General features: G+C 45.8%; 1 long non-coding RNA gene across 1 annotated transcript in view; it reads left to right on the top strand.

Moving 5' to 3' along the window:
- Positions 1 to 16,097, top strand: part of LOC139046953 (uncharacterized) — an 83,232-nt gene that overhangs the window by 24,616 nt on the left and 42,519 nt on the right. The window contains exons 2-3 of the long non-coding RNA XR_011507002.1: positions 13,807 to 13,910; positions 14,421 to 14,626. This is a non-coding gene — a long non-coding RNA (uncharacterized lncRNA). The remainder of the gene's footprint in view (positions 1 to 13,806; positions 13,911 to 14,420; positions 14,627 to 16,097) is intronic.

The raw sequence follows: 16,097 nt of genomic DNA, 5'->3' as shown, positions 1-16,097 counted from the left end.
TGCGCCGAGACGGCACTTTAGCACCCGGGGGTCCTGTTATAGAGGGATAAAAGAAAGAGCGGGCAAGAGATCGCGAGACGCTGGTTGTTGCGTGTTGTTGCAGGTCAGTCATCTAAACCATATTGACTTTGCTTGTGCATATATTGTAAATAGTCTGTTCACACCCCCAAATCCCCGTAACAATATACACTGAGGAAGGTTACTGAGCCAAGCTTCGGCCGAACGAAACCAGATAACTCCTTAACCAGCGCACAGTTTGCTGGACGCCTTCTGGGTTATATTTATCACTGGCAAGAAATAGCCAAAACGGACGGGGCATATGGTGCTCTCCGAGACAAGACTTCAAAGAGCTGTGCCTGATGAGTTGCCTTGAGATGGTGGCAATATTCTTGAGAGAAAGATATTGTCAAGGGCTTGACAAGCTAGCGGAAGCTAGTGATTATAAACTGGAGGCGCAGGGGTTAGCCAACCTGTGCAAAGGTAAAGACGAGAGAGAACATAACAAGCCACCTGGTTAAGCTCAAATATATTGGCGGCAAGAACAGAAAGAAAAGCCACGCCGATTTTTTGTGGTAAACGCGGTGACAGAGCTGCTGACTGCCGGACGAAGACAATGACTTCGAATACAAAGACATCTTTCTGCGGAAAGTGCCGCCGAAGAGCGCATAAGAGGGGTGACTGTTTTAAAAAGGCCCACATTGTGGAGAAAGCTTCGCGCTCGATACAGCAATCAGATGTGTCCAAGGCAAATAACGAATCGAAGCAGACCTTGTCTGGAGTTCCCGAAATTTCGGAACTCGCGAGAATGCAAACGCACAAACTAAACGAAAAGTCTATGCCGACAGCTGAAGGTTGACTTCAAGGGCATCCCACTACTGCTCCTTGTACCAGACATAAAGCTGACAGGAAAGATTCCCTCGGTCTGTCTTCCGGACCGAAGATTGTTGAAACTACCTGAGGTAGATGTGGAAATATGACACTGTCTTGGGAAACGTCAATGCTGTTCGGCATGCCTCAGGTCTTGATTGTAAATGAAAAAGATGTCGTTATACATTAAACATTGCGGGGAAATCCTTTAGAACAGAAAGTTGCAACGGTCCTGCCAATAATCGTTCTCTGCTGACACTTTATCATCGGCTGCTAGAGAAACAGTTGACAAGTCTGAAATGGCAGCGACAACCAGAAAGACAACACCAAGTTCACATAAGCTACCCGTACCAGTTTTAAACCCCCTAGACGTCAGCCCGGAGCGGGAATGCATACCTTGCAGCGTTTTGCTTATTGTTCGGGTATTTTGTTTTTTTAGATGTTATAACGAGGCTGTTCCTTCAATAAAGTTTTTCAGTTGCTAGCACAGAGCTTTTCGTGTTGTGTTGGTGTTCGATTCCTCTCCTTGCCATCTTCACGCTCCTTCAAGTTGTACTTTGTTAAATGAAGTTGTTGCAGACATTATGCAAACAGTTGCGGCCCCAAGGGACGCGGTAAGGGAGGCACTTGATGCACATGAGTCTATGCGTTAACTTCAACAGAGAAAACACCTTTTTTGTCATGCCGTGAGCGTAATTTGATCGCTTTCATTCTACTGTGATCTCCGCCATTGTCCTACCGTAGTCGTCATTCCACCGTCGTCACTCTGGAAAGCACGATGACGGGACTTAAGTCTTGGCAATGACTTCCTGATCGAACACGGCGCTGTTATCTACTTAGCAACCAAGCGAATAACGCGGTTATGGATCAAGCGATACCACGTGATAGGTGTCTCAGTCACCCTACCTTGAGTGCATTGAAGTTCAAGTCCGCATTTCGCTTGAAGTATCTACCATGATTTTCGTCGGGGCAGAGGCAGCCACCAACATAGAAGGCGTTGTCGCGAGTGAACAGCTCGTGCTGGTCGATCATGAAATCTCCGTCGCAAGGTAAATTTTTCAACTGCATGGAGGAAATGTACAAGCGATCGTGACAGAGTTCATCAAAGAATGTAAGCACTTAAACGAGAGCGCAAACATCGCACACGTGGCAGAAGTTACAGCAGTCGGGAATGTATTTGTTCTCTCAGATCCTTGCAAAGCCTCCACTACAGTCCGACTTTCTGAACCAGCTTTCGACAGTAATCCGTCTTCCCAGGTATACACAAGAGCACCTCGAAGGTATCCCAGTAATAAAAGGATGGCTTTTAAAGGCCTTGGAGGATTAAATCAGATTATAGTTGTAAAGTATTACTTGATAACGCAGGAACCCGCTGTGCCGCTTTGTTAGAGCTTGTATCAAGTCTCGACCCAATAACGAGAAGCCATAAAGCAGCAACTGGATGAAATGCCACACGATGAAATTATTCAGCCGTCCAAGAGTACGTGTACGTCTCCGGTTGTATTAGTTAAACGAAATGATAGAACTCTGCCTGCCTCTCTGCATTGATTATAATCGCCTGAACAAAATAAAAAAGGAGTTCGTTTATCATTACTGACTGACAGACGATTTCCTGGACGAGCTATGTAATGCAGAGTCCTCTCCGCTCCAGTGTTTGCAGCACATCCCGACGAACTTACTTAAATCCTACATCGGCATCCGGAAATGAGTAAATTGTCGTGGCTATGGGCTACCTTACTACGCCGAAACTAAATCTGTGCCAAAAGTAGCGAAGATCGTCAAGAAGGTTCTGGTACAACGTGGTGCCTCAGAAGTCATCGTCATCAGTGACGAAAGAACGGCTTTCGTGGCAGAGCTCATTGAAGTCATCCTGCAATACAACCAGACAAATCACCGCAGTACAACCACCTGCTAGCCACATACCAATGGCCTTAAACAGCACCGGAGTAAACCCCTCGTCGACATTTTAGCCGTGTGCATCGACGTGGAACAGAGAACCTGTAATGCCATCTTTCCGTATACGTCACCTTTGCTTACAAGGCGGTACTGCGGAAACAGCGCAAATGACGTGCTTCAAGCTGGTTCAAGTAAGGAATGCGGCAACGACGCTGAGACACCATGCTCCGGAACTTCAGCGACGAAGACAATCTGCACGCCGCCGCCTATCTCCAGCGGACCGAAGAAGCACAACAAGCACACCTGTGCATCATGAAGCAGCAAAAAAAAAATGTGGATCCAGCGCACTGTGGCAATCGATGTACACAAAGCTATCATATTTGTTTTGACGGACGATAATTAGTAGCGATGCTGGCGGTGAATGTGTAATTTCTTAAGCGTTCAGTCAAACACGAGAGTGGTGAGCAGATGTTAAGCGTTACCCTGCGTGTACCAATGCTGTTTGTCTGCATAGTCCACAGAACACACAGGGAGACATGTTTGCTTTAGGCGTTGTTGTGCACCATTGTTCATAATCTCTGAGAGAGTGGAGCACTTATCATTGCCTGACATGGCAAATTGTATCGTGGCAGAAGTGTTAAACATTAAAAAACTAAGGGAGCTGTGCGCAATTCAACTATTTATTATGAAATTGTATGTATGCATTGTATACATATATTCGCTGTTTGCACCACGTTTCGCTGAGTAGCGAAAACGCTCCCATTACGCGCGCCGCTTCTTTCGGGCATGAGTGTCCTCGACGCTGAGTGCACGCTTTGGAGCCATTTTGCTGGTGGGTGTTAGGGCTCGTTCTGCATACGTGGCCAGCACGCTGTTGGGGCGCCACGTCAGAGAGCTCCCTTCAGGTTATGGACGATTATAATGTTTACACTATCACAGCTCAGCATGCGACCTCGACAGACCAGCACCTGCATTTTTGTCGAGTTCGAAATCAAGCACGGCACGGGCAATACGCACACACACCGAACTGCTAGCGCGATAGTGCCGGCTGGGATGGCTAAATAAATGGGTGGATGCTATGAGGGGGCTATTCGGAACGCAGCGGTGGGTTGCACCGCCAATCTCTTGTAGCAGACTTTCTGAACCCCTATTGGGAACTTTGTTTTCATGTACCTCTGTTGTATGTCGCTTGCCTACTTTTGTTCCACCAATCTTCGAATTGCCTCTTACTAATCTCTATTGTGGACATATTTACTTTTCGCCTGCTCTCGCTTAACCCAACGACTTCAAGGAGGCCAGAGGTGCCTAAATCGACCGTCTGGCAGATATCGTCACATTCTAATCAAACATGCTCCTTGTTTCCGTAGTGTTGCTACAGTAAGCACATGCTTCTTCTTTCTTGCCGGATCTAGCTTTATAGGTGCGTGTTCTAAGGCATCCTGATCTCCCTTTGAAAAGTGGCGAGCTTCGCTATGAGTAATCATAAGTTGTTCATTCCTGATTTCATTTGTTCCTCTTAAGTAGTCACTCATAGCCGGTTTCTGTTACCATTGCCGCCACCCATAAGATAATCTCAGCCTCTCTGATTTTCCGGTTGACGTTATTTGTTGCCATGTTGCTCATCATACAGGTCGCATACTAACTGGTAAGCTTTCTAGTTCTACTTCCTACTGTGATTCAGTATTTTTTTCTGTACAAATATCTGAACAATCTCCCAGCCCATTTGCTTCCTTCCATATTTCTGAGTCCTTCTTCATAATCAATTTTAGTATGAGTTCCCCACACTTCAAAGCTTGTCCAGCCCATATCACGCTGCACAGCTTCATTTGCAGTCTTCCCGTGAGCGTCCGATGCGAGGCGTCCGCTTACGTTTGGTTGCCATCGAGTTCTGATTGTACCCCTGATTTCAAGCAAACAACCACATTTCCAAATGTAAGTCCTGGAAGCATTACACTTTTCGACACGCACCGGAGCACCTCGTGCCTATTGTGTCCCCATAGCGCTCTATGTTTAATGATGGCCATATTTTTTTCCTGCATTTCCATATATCTATTGCCTTCGTTTATCCATATACCAAGGTATTTATATTTTTTTTCACGTGAAGTATTTTCTGGCCCTGTATTGACCCTGTCCACTGTTTTCATTCAAAATAATAACACGTGATTGTTTAACGCTAAATTTCAGACGTTCCTCATCAATTTGCTTGTTATCTTGCAACACAATATCATCCGCATAAAACAAACCTGGAAGCTGCTGTTCTACTGCTGTACCCGCCTGTTTCTATAAGAGCTTAAATTCGATAGTACTTCGTTCTAGTGCCATGTTCATACTCACCATGTACACCATAAACAGCTGCGGGAATAAAGAGCACACCTGCCTCTGTTCCTTGTTGATACCAACTTTCTCTTCGCTCCTCATGCCTTCCCATTCTACGCAAACGTTATTTTCCAGATAAATATCTCTCGAAAGCTATGTAAAATCGATGCCTAATCCTTCCCATTCCAGAATATCTCACAAGAAGTTGTGGTCTACGTTGTCATACGCTCCTGTATTGTATAAAGAGGCCACATAACGTTTTATTTTCTTCTCTTGATTTTGCAGTACGCTGAGTAAGGAGAAATAGGTTATCTTCCTGACGCCTACCTATTGTGAAGTCATTCTGAAGTTCTACCAAAATATCATTGCTCTTTGCTCGCGCTTGGACCTTTAATTGCCTGCATTGCTATCTTGTATGTTACCGATGTAAGTGTCAACGGTCCACAGCAGAGAATTCTATCTTCCTCCCCTTATATTTATAAATTAAATTCATTCTACTTTGTCGCTAACTGTCTCGTATTCGTCTATATTTTAAAGTTTCTTCCACTGCTTTCACCAGCGCTTCCTTACTTTTTGGTCCCAGTTCATTAATCAGCTTAACAGCAACTTCATCTAGCCTTGTGGCTGCAGCGCGTTTAGGAATTTTCTCAGCGGCTTTCTTCCAGTTGAAATTTGTCAGCACCAGTTCCTTTTCCATCTGGTTCTCTTTCATGCTCTTTTTTTCTAAATTACAGCCACGTCATTGCATTGGAAAAATTCAGCTGTTATTTTTCTGATGTAATTTATTGCGGCGTCCCTTTCCAGTTTGTTACCATCTTCGCCTAGGATATGTTGTTGCAATATTGTTGACTTCCTGCCTAACAATTTTATGTGGTTCCAAAACATTCTAGGTGCAACTTTCTTTTTCTCACACATTTTTGACAACCAATGTTCACTTTCCCGTTTTATCTTAGCTTGCGCCACTATTTGAACCATTGACTTTTTCTCCCGGTATATTTCCCATTTGCTGGCCACTTCATCCGGTAGCAACTGCGCCTTCTTTGTCGACCTGTGCATTTGGCGTCCTTTCTGTCATTCGGCTATCAGTTCTCGCATCTCCCTGTTCCACCAGCTTTTCGGTTTCTTTTTTTCCTTTCCAACGAACATGTCGTTTCGCTTTCCGTATTGATGTCGTTATTACACTTAGAAGCCCACCATACTCCCATTCTTTACTTGGCCATTTGAAAAGTTCGTCCTCGACCCTTGTGACTACATATGTTATTTGTTCAGCGTTCAAATTTGTACTGGCCATTTTGCGCTCCTTGCAGTCTTTCCCAACTCCATATCCCTAGTTCAAAATGATGTGTTTATGGTCACTCCCTACGCTGCTATACTCATCGTCGTCAATAAGAATTCATTTCAGCTTATCCTGAATTCATTCTGTCATCAGACAGTAAGCAATGGTGGAATGCCCATTTCTCATTTCCCACGTGGACTGCCCGTCACACTTAGGCCCCGTATTCATGATAACGAGATTATCTTGCCCACAAAGATCTAGTATTGACTTCCTATTGTTGTCGGTATAGCCATCTATCCTAAATTTGCGCATTTATGCCACCTAATAAGATACTTTTGACACCATTCCCGAAACCCATGATATCAGCATTCAGACATTTCTCTAACTCTTCGTTTTTCTCTGTGCAACTATTGCCACTCCACGAATACGTTACGCCCAGCCAAGTTCTAGTTAGACTAATTGTACAGAATAACCAAAGATGCTCTTGACATTTTGATTTTTTTTTGTATTTGGCTCCCTTATGGATGAGCATTCCGACTATTCCTCCCTTTTTTTCCAATTTAGTGTCGTTCCACGCTTTCCGAACATAATTCTCAATGACTGCCGGCTTTCCTGAGTCTCTCAGGTGTGTTTTTGTAAACGCATATACCCCTATTTGCTCGCTATTTAACTTGCCTTGTCTTGTCTTGTCTTGTATCCCAGACAGTGGCTGCATTTCAAATGGTACCTACTTTTTATTTCTTCGACCATCCTGCATGCTTATGTAGCCTATTGCACGGCGAGCCTTCATTGATGTTCTGCTCTTCCTTCTGTTATTGACGGCGATGTTATCCCGAGGTTCCCCTAAGGCACCTTCTTGATTACTACCTACACTGGCCTCGTGAGGCTTGCTCCTCCAGGGAAGTGTGGAAGCGAGCGCCATCTGTTCGTGTTGCAGGAAACCAAACGGGACATGCGGTGAGACCCTCACAACAGCGGCAAAAAGTCAGGAGACAAGGCATGGAAAGCTTCGATTAAATCACCGGCAAACGACAGTACAATTCTTGACGACTCTAGGTGAAATATCTGCCCTGCGGCAGAGTTTGCGTGTCGACCCAAAAACGGCTACATGGACTCGGATAAAAGCTATTGCGACTTCATTTAACACCATACAAGATCGCCCGACGTATTGGTGCATTGGACTATGATCGCGAGCCGGACGGCATTACGCAATCGCACTGCTGCCGCGAACCACCTTAAATCATCGACACAAAGTGCGTTAAGGCATTCTACGAGCGCTCGCAAACTCTACTACTTTATTTCTGGTATTGTTATTTTTTCATTACGAGCACTTTTTTTTGTTGCTTTTTGTTATGTTTGCCGCATCATGATGATGCTTTATAAGAGGGGGAATTGACGCGGGTACTTGTTCATCTTTACCTAGTGACCAATTTTCGCCGGCCAACGAATGATACAAAGTTATCGCTTAGCACAATACACATCGTGTATCGGAGCTTTCTGTAATGCTTTCGACGAATTCATAGCGAGCGAATCATGTTTAATCGCACTGCGTTCCCGCGCCATTAGTGATGTACATTCTGAAGCACGCGAACCCCAGCAATAACGCTGAAACCTACGACGAGTAATCAATAAATAGAAAATGTGTTAAACCAGTAGATCTGATTTCTGCGACCGGCGATTGTACCCGCCCTATGATTTTACCATCGGTGCTACTTTTCCTTCCGGGCGCATGTTCCTCCAATCCGGAGTCATCTTCTTACATCACGCCGTTGACAGTGTCTTATCTTTTCCCGTCATCAAAACGTGACGATTCATCACGACATGGTCCTGCACAAAGTTGACATTGCTTGCATGAATTATCTTTCTATGTCTTTCTAGGCACTGTTGTTTGATCGATGAAGAGTGTAAAAGTGTTATATCCGTTTTATTCCGGAGTCCTGTAATGAACACATATTCCATCTAGATCCCCTTACGCTGGAATGTAAGCAAATATCTCCTGCTGCTGTGGAAGTCTAACTACAATTCCAGGGATAATTAAGCTATTTCAAGAAAGATTAGAACATATCCACTTCTTGCCTCTATTGGGACACGGGAGAAAGTACCTATAGAAGTTTTCCGCTCTCCTAAAAGAATATGTGGACCGCCACGCCAAAAAGAAAGTCTGCACGCTCAAGAAACATACATTCATTAACGTCTGGACAGTCTCATTACATTGCGTTGTTCGCTTCTTATGACTTGCTTTTGCCCACCAAAATACGTCGGTTCGAGTGCCTTAATTAGCTATATAATTATTAGCTGTGTTTGAATTAACTTAGGCTTAACATCAAAAGTCGTAGGTACTGCTTCCATCAAAAGTTGTGGGTTCGAATGCCTCAATTAACTATCTTAATTAACTTTGCCTTTTTTGGCGTGATAGGCGGCATGGGAGCCAGCTGTGAAGACTACGACAAACACACGAGCAGTGGCACGAGCACGTGTCTGCTCGAGGCGAGCTTACATGCCTGAGTGAGTGAGTGAAGAAACTTTAGTGCAGGTCCAGCGACGATGCGAACTCGTCGCGCACCCGGCTAGTCCCACGTCGGGACCGGCAGGTCTAGCCCACTAGCCCGGTCGCGGGCACGCCGGACAGCCAAGATTTGCTTTTCTAGAGCTGGGCTACGCAGAAGCAAGTCCCACTCCTCCTTGATGAACGTGGGGTATGTCGACCCACACTCCCAGAGCATGTGCGCTAGAGTGGAGGTCTGGCCGCAGGACGGGCAGGCGTCGTCGCGACACATGTCGGGGTAAGCCTCGCGGAGCACGGACAGACTTGGACATGCGCTTGTCTGCAGAAGTCTAAGCGAAACGGCTTGCGCCTTATTCAACTTGGAGTGAGGTGGTGGAAAGACGCTTCTATACTTGTAGAAGAATTTAATCACCTCATTCTGAGTAGCGGGAGCATCCCTGCGGCCGTAGGGAGGAGGGGAGTCGGCGCTCCTTACAGAGGAAGGAGAGGTCACGCGCAGCCTCGTAAGCCGACTCATAGAGGTTTGGAGGAGCACCCTCGACCAACCCTACATGAGCGCGAAACTAGTGGATTGAATGATGCGTGAGAGCATATGGACTCTAGCTGCTAAGAAGACGAACAGCTTGCTTGGCGATGTAACCCTTTTGAAAAGCCCTAACTGCCATTTTCGAATCGCTATATATCTCGGACACACGACCGTCTAACAGGGCAAGGGCGACCGCGGCTTGCTCCGTGACTCCACGGTCTGAAGTGCAAATGGAGGTGCTATTGGAAATCTTGGCGCCTGAGTCGACCACAACGACTGCAAAGGTCTTCCCATCGCTGAACTCCGCGGCGTCCACGAAGCTTGCTCTAATGTCTCATTGCTTGATCTGTTGGAGGATGGCTGCTGCTCTGGCCTTGCGTTTGCCCTCGTTGTAGACGGGATGGACAATTTGGGGCACATGAGTCACTTCGAAGTTGTCTCGAATGCACCTAGGGATCGGGGTGTTTACCATCGAGAATCCCGCAGGGTGGTAACCCAGCTCTTCGGGGATGCGTTTACCTGCCGCTGTGGTGCTTAGGCGAGTGAGTTGCGCACGTTCTTCAGCTTCGGCAATCTCGTCCGCGGTGTTATGCACCCCCAGCTTGAGGAGATCCTCGGTACGGGTCCTGATGAGTAGCCCGAGAGCCCTCTTGACCACTTTGCGGATGAGAGAGTTGTGCGTCGAAGTTGTGTACATGAAGTGGCATAGTACGAAGGCATTGCTCAGCCTGAGGAGATTCTTTTCCTTCATGCCTTGGTCTTGGTTCCGGTGTGCAATTATGCGAACGAGGCGGAAAGCGTTGTCCGTCTATGCGATGATCTTGCGGAGAGTCGTTCCATTCCTACCGTTGAATTCGACAAACATGCCCAGGACCCGAATAACGTCGACCCTAGGTATCACCCCTACCTCCCCCCCCCCCCCGTCACAAGTTCGAAGAGTGATGCTGCTTTCGGAGACTGTCTTCCAATCATTGGGTTTGCCTCCCTCTTTTCTGTAAATCAGAAGCTCCGACTTGGCGGGGGAGCAACGAAGTCTAGTGGGGCAGAGATACTCCTCGATCACGTCGATCGCTTCCTGCATGACTTCTTCGACTGTGCCCTCGCAGCCGCCGGGGCACCATAAGGTGATGTCGTCGGCGTAGATGGTGTGCTTGGCGTCCTCGACACGTGCCAACCTCTCGGAAAGACCAATCATACAGATGGTAAACAATGTGGGGGAGATGACGGCGCCCTGAGGAGTGCCCCACCCTCCGAGGGGCCCATCGTCAGAGCAGAAGTCCCCAATGCGATGTTTGGCCTTTTTGTCCGTTAGACAATAGCAGACGTAGCTGCGGAATTTAGAACCGAGACCTAGGTCTGAAATGGTTTCTACGATGAAGGTGTGGAGCACGTTGTCGAAAGCCTGCTCGAGGTCCAGACCAAGGAGAGTCTTGACGGCTCTAGAATGACCATCCACAATCTGATGTTTGATTAGTTTCGTGGCATCCTGCGCCGAGAGTCCGGCGCAGAAGCCGATCATGTTGTACGTGTAAACCTCGTTATCTTCGAGGTACCCGTTGAGCCTATTGAGGACGACGCGCTCCATGGCCTTGCTGACGCAGGAGGTTAGAGAAATCAGCCAGAGGTTCTTGTTGTTCGGGGCCTTGCCGGGCTTGGGAATGAGTACCGTGCAGGCCATCTTCCATTCCGCAGGAACAACGCCGCTCTTCCAGGACTCGTTGATCTTGTCGGTCAGAAAGACGATCGACGTGTCGTCGAGGTTTCTCAACATTCTGTTGGTGACTCCGTCTCGACCCGGCGTAGACTTGCGGTTGAGTGTGAAGATGGCCTGTCTGACCTCAGCAACAAAGAAGTCTTTGTCCAGCTGGGGGCGTGGAGGGCCTCGGTAGTCCGGGAGTTGGATCGACGGATCTCCGTTGCGACGGACGGGCAGGTACTTTTGTATGAGTTTTGAGACGTGTTCATCGACTATGCAAGACCTGGTGGCTTCGTGAAGGGTCCGGGCCAACGTATGCCTCTGGTTTGACTTCGAGCCACTTTCGTCGAGAAGGTTCTTCAGCATACTCCAGGATTTGCCCTTGCGCATTTGTCCGTCGATGGATTCGCAGAGGTCCTCAGACTGCTGCTGGCATAGCGTCTTGCCGTAGTCATCGATGATCTTGTGTAGCTCCGAGATCTTCTTTCAGAGTCTGCGATTGAGCCTTTATCCCTTCCATCGACGGAGCAGGGCGTTTTTGTCCTCGAGTAGGTGGGCGAGTCTGCTGTCCATCCGCTCGACGTCGAGATCGGTTACCACTTTCTTGGTGGCCGCGGAAGCGTCGTTCCGGACGCCTTCACTCTATCCTTCGAGAGTGGCGGGTGCCCTGGCTATGCCGGGTTCTTCGCGAATCTTTCGAAAATGGTACCAATCGATGAATGTGAATTCCCTAACCTTGCTCCGAGACACCTTGAAGTTGGTCAAATGACTTTCTGTACTACACGCGGCCTTTTCGCGACTTTCGGGGATATGAGCCACTTAAGGATTTTGCCAGAATAAATGTACACGGAGTTTAAATTTGGGGGCAATGAGATTTACGCGGTGTATTTTCTGCAGTCTATGTTGAATTTTTACAATTATTCTGGCTTTTGAGGATAATACTTAATACTGGTTTGAAGATAAATACTTAAAACTGGTTTGAGGATAAGTACTTTATACTGGTTTCGATCGCAATCGCCATAGCGTGCTTTGACCAAAGACATCTAACAAACAAACTAATCTTAGAATGCCGACATCATAAGGCATCGCAGCGGAGGGCGGCGAGGGCACTGTTGCAGTTTTTAAGGGCAACAGAATGCGACAAGTGGCTGTAGCCTGAACAGATGTTTATAGTGATGCAAGTGCTGCTGTGTTGTGCGGTGACGGTATGCGGTAACAGTGACGAACTGTGATTGTATGTCCATGCTCTTTCCTTTCTTTATCTCTACTTTGCTCCCCTCTCTCCTCAGCGTAAGGTAACAAACTGGATCTTACCATCTGGTCAACCTCCTTGCCTTCCCCTTTCTTCTGTCTACCCCTCTCTCTAATACTGGTTTGGAATATGTTATCAGAGCGTGTAAAAAGGTTGCTTAGAACTTAAAATCAATGACACTAGGTGATGAGTTTCTACTCACCTGAGGATTGGGAGCATGCGCCATATTTTAGGCATTGTGGGTAATAGCGAGCTTTAGAGAAAAATTTAGACTGAAGGATTCGTGGCGTTCTCCCCATGCTTATATTGTAGTGTAGTTAAGACTGCTCATGCCAAATAGCCCTCTTTCTCAGCATCTGGTGAGAACTGAACATGTCACCGAGTTTACATCTTTTAAGAGTCAAAGGAAGACTTGTAAGCTGTGTTGCAATCGATAAGCCGGAAACAAGGACGGTAACAACCAATACAACGGAAGCGAAAAAATTCAGAAGATCGCGCGCGCTCTCAAAATCACTGTACGCGATGCCTGCAAGTGCTAGCCAGACAAAATTGTGGGCGATAACACGGAACTGCACATTTCAGGGCTGCACGCGTCTTTCAGTCAACATGGCGAACTTTTCAGGGCAAGCGGAAGCTTATTAAACAAATAAACGGGTCGATTAGCAACGTACGCCTTGATTGAGGTTGCATAAATGCGCCACAGCGTCGCATGCCATGAGATACTCGTGGCATATTTAGTCGACGAAAGTGTTCCGCAATTCTGCCTTCATTGTTAGCTAGGAGCTGCACGTTCTTGCTTTTCATAAGTAAATTATTCCTATGCGACGAATCTAACGCACCAAGCGTATTACAACCTAGCTTGTACGTGGGAAACTTGTAAAGGTGCTTTATCCTGTCTATTTAAGCATGCGTCGGTGACCTAACTGTCCTAGTACTGGGCTTCTGATCAGATGCAACCATCAGAAATGTAATGTTTCAACATACGCCTATTATAAGGGGTGTATCAACTATCAGGCACCAATATTTGAATATTTTCAAATGACACGTACGTCTATAGACCCAAGTTAACGTTGTTTACCGTCGCTTGGAGATTATCAGATTTGTTTTGCATCCCCCCTAATTACATAAATAGCCCTACATTATTATTAAACTTCTCGAACATTATATTTGATTAAAGTTTAGACGAAAAAAATGACAGAAAAGCAAGAAAAACTGCTGGTACAACTTTCTCTTCGTCAAAGCGTGGTACACGAAAGTGTTTTTCAGAGCATTAAAGAACACCGCGAATACATGCAAAGTGTCTCGAGCGGCCAGTTCCGCAGAAATTTTGCTAATTCGTATAGCTAATACTTATATTTTGTAGCCAGGGATACTGAGCCCCCTTGAGCAACAAGTGTTGAAAAAATTCGACAGCTTATTACAGTGCTCGCATGCTTGAGCTCATACGTTCTACTACTTACCTTTGTTTCAGCAACATCCACTTACGAGTTTAGTGCAATTTGTCTGAATACGACATTTCCATTTGTGTTGCAAGAATGCAGGCGCTTTGCTACGTGTTGGTCCTATTACTTGCAGGTAAACTATATTCTGTCCTTTCCTTTTCTTGAAACGTTCAGCATAAACTTTTTGTTTCTGTGCTTCTGCAGGGCTGGCGCTAATCGCTGTTGATAATATAATTCAGCCCACCTTACGAAGCACTCATTGACAATTAAGGTGCGCGCAACAAAGTGAAGCAGCTGATGAAACGGTACTTTGTTGTCTCAATTTAATTTACATTAACAGGCGTACGCGCCACTGACATTCACGGACGCGATGAAGTGCTTCAAGCGAAGCAGTTCAGCTGCTGTAATTTTAAACTTGCAGCGCTGTGTAATACGCATGAATGTAATCTTAATGTCACTATGCTTCCCGGTGCCCAAAGCAAAGTGCAAATACACACGCGATAAATGAAACTGTACACGTTAGCTGGCTTTGAATTTTGTCCTCTGCTTCTCGAAAATAAGGCAATTTTACCAACTCACAAAGACTTCAATTCTGTCCTAACAGCAAATCGAATGTGCCTCTTCTTTCTTGCTTTTTTTGAAGGAAGTACCTGGAAGAACAGTGTCGCTGATGAACAAAAGCTCCTACAAAACATATTTGGTGGCATAATGAAGGATAACTTCCCACTGAAGGATATTTACTTCACTCTCCTCCCAGACGGAGTAACAAAGGATAAAACATTGTACCGTTTCAACCTAACGTATGGCAAGATCGTCAACATTGGCAAACTACTCACGCCCAAAAAAGAGGTCTTTAAACTTTCTTTATTATAAATCTTTTAGAGTAGCTTTAGTACAGCTCACCTTTACACCGAAGCTGTATATGGTTAGCAGATCCCTCCGTCCGTCCAGCTGTAGGTCGCCTGTACGCCGAAAACTCCTCCATCGCAACCTCCTGCGCATGCCTGAAAAAAACAACGCATAGAATGAGAGGCGCGCGAGTACTCCAATCCATGACGTCTTATTAGCTAGCGGAAATTTCCACTGAGAAGATTGGCGTGATGAAAGCGGTGTCATCAAAATCGCTGTTGCCTTGATAGCGGAAAGGCCTTGTGCTAGGTAGGTGGTGGTGGATTAGTTGCCCTAGTAATGACGTCGTCGTTCTCTATCGCAGCTGAACGCGCGCACAGCAGTTTGTCTCTGACTCCGAAATAGGTGGACAAAAAAAGCAAGAACATTAAAATAGGATTGAGCATCTAATTAAGTGGCAGGAGGACTATTTGCGGCCGTAGAACAACTATGCAACAAATGCTTGATACCTTTATAACTTCTACATCGCTGACATTTACTTTAATCCATTTAAACTTGTTGTGTCACGAGAATTATACGTGGTCCAAAGCCTATTTTTTTCCCCTTTGTCGAATCATACGTCCACTAGAAACACAAACACTGAATAAAGACAAGAATTAAGATTGTGATAGTGTTACTTATTCTGTGTACCGCTTACCAAACGTAGCCTGTTTGACGCCGGTCGTAAGAGGCAGGAAATAAACTGAACCAAATTGAGACTACCAGTTATTGCTGGTATACGGAGAGGCAGTGGCGAGTACATATGCCCTTTTAGTCCTAAACATTCAACTTAGATCCGTGATTTCCAGATTTATGTTTCTTGAGAAACAATTATGAGAGGTTCGTTTTAGAAACGTGGTACAGGCGCTCGGTCCATATTTTTTGGTAAGATATGCTTCTGAGAACGCACGATTGCAGCCAACGAAAGTCGAAACCTCATAGCTGCGCAAGTCACACTTAAATTATATCTTTGTGGACACCCACTCGCCTCTCTAACGCCCTGACAAGTGCCACGAGGGCAGTATATACAATTAAATAAAAAATTGAATATTTAACAGAGTTGTTCAAAATGAAGCACACTCATACGAAGCATGTGAGGTCTTCTTCGTGCAAAGGTGATTTATGGACTCAGGAAGTTAACAGTTTTGCACTTAAGAAGATGGTTTGAAACATTGCGCAGCTCAAGCTACTTTATTTCTTCTTTTTTAAATAGCAGAAGCTCAAATCTACTGCCTTCAGTATACCTTAGACACTCCAACTGGTACGGCGAAATAAATTCTTCCTCCTTTGAATCAGGTGGATGAATAGATGGGTTTCAAGAGCAGTAAGTTTCTACCATTGTGAAAGGGGTGTGTCATGTCTTCAAATGAAGGCTCGAGCATTCTATGAATCCTCCCATCAACTTTAATATTTCAGTTCTCGAACTGAAAAG

Source organism: Dermacentor albipictus, chromosome 6 (genome assembly GCF_038994185.2).
Source record: "Dermacentor albipictus isolate Rhodes 1998 colony chromosome 6, USDA_Dalb.pri_finalv2, whole genome shotgun sequence".
Lineage (NCBI taxonomy): Eukaryota > Metazoa > Arthropoda > Arachnida > Ixodida > Ixodidae > Dermacentor > Dermacentor albipictus.
The sequence above is the reverse complement of the archived record's forward strand: the minus strand, read 5'-3'. Positions and strand labels throughout refer to the sequence as shown.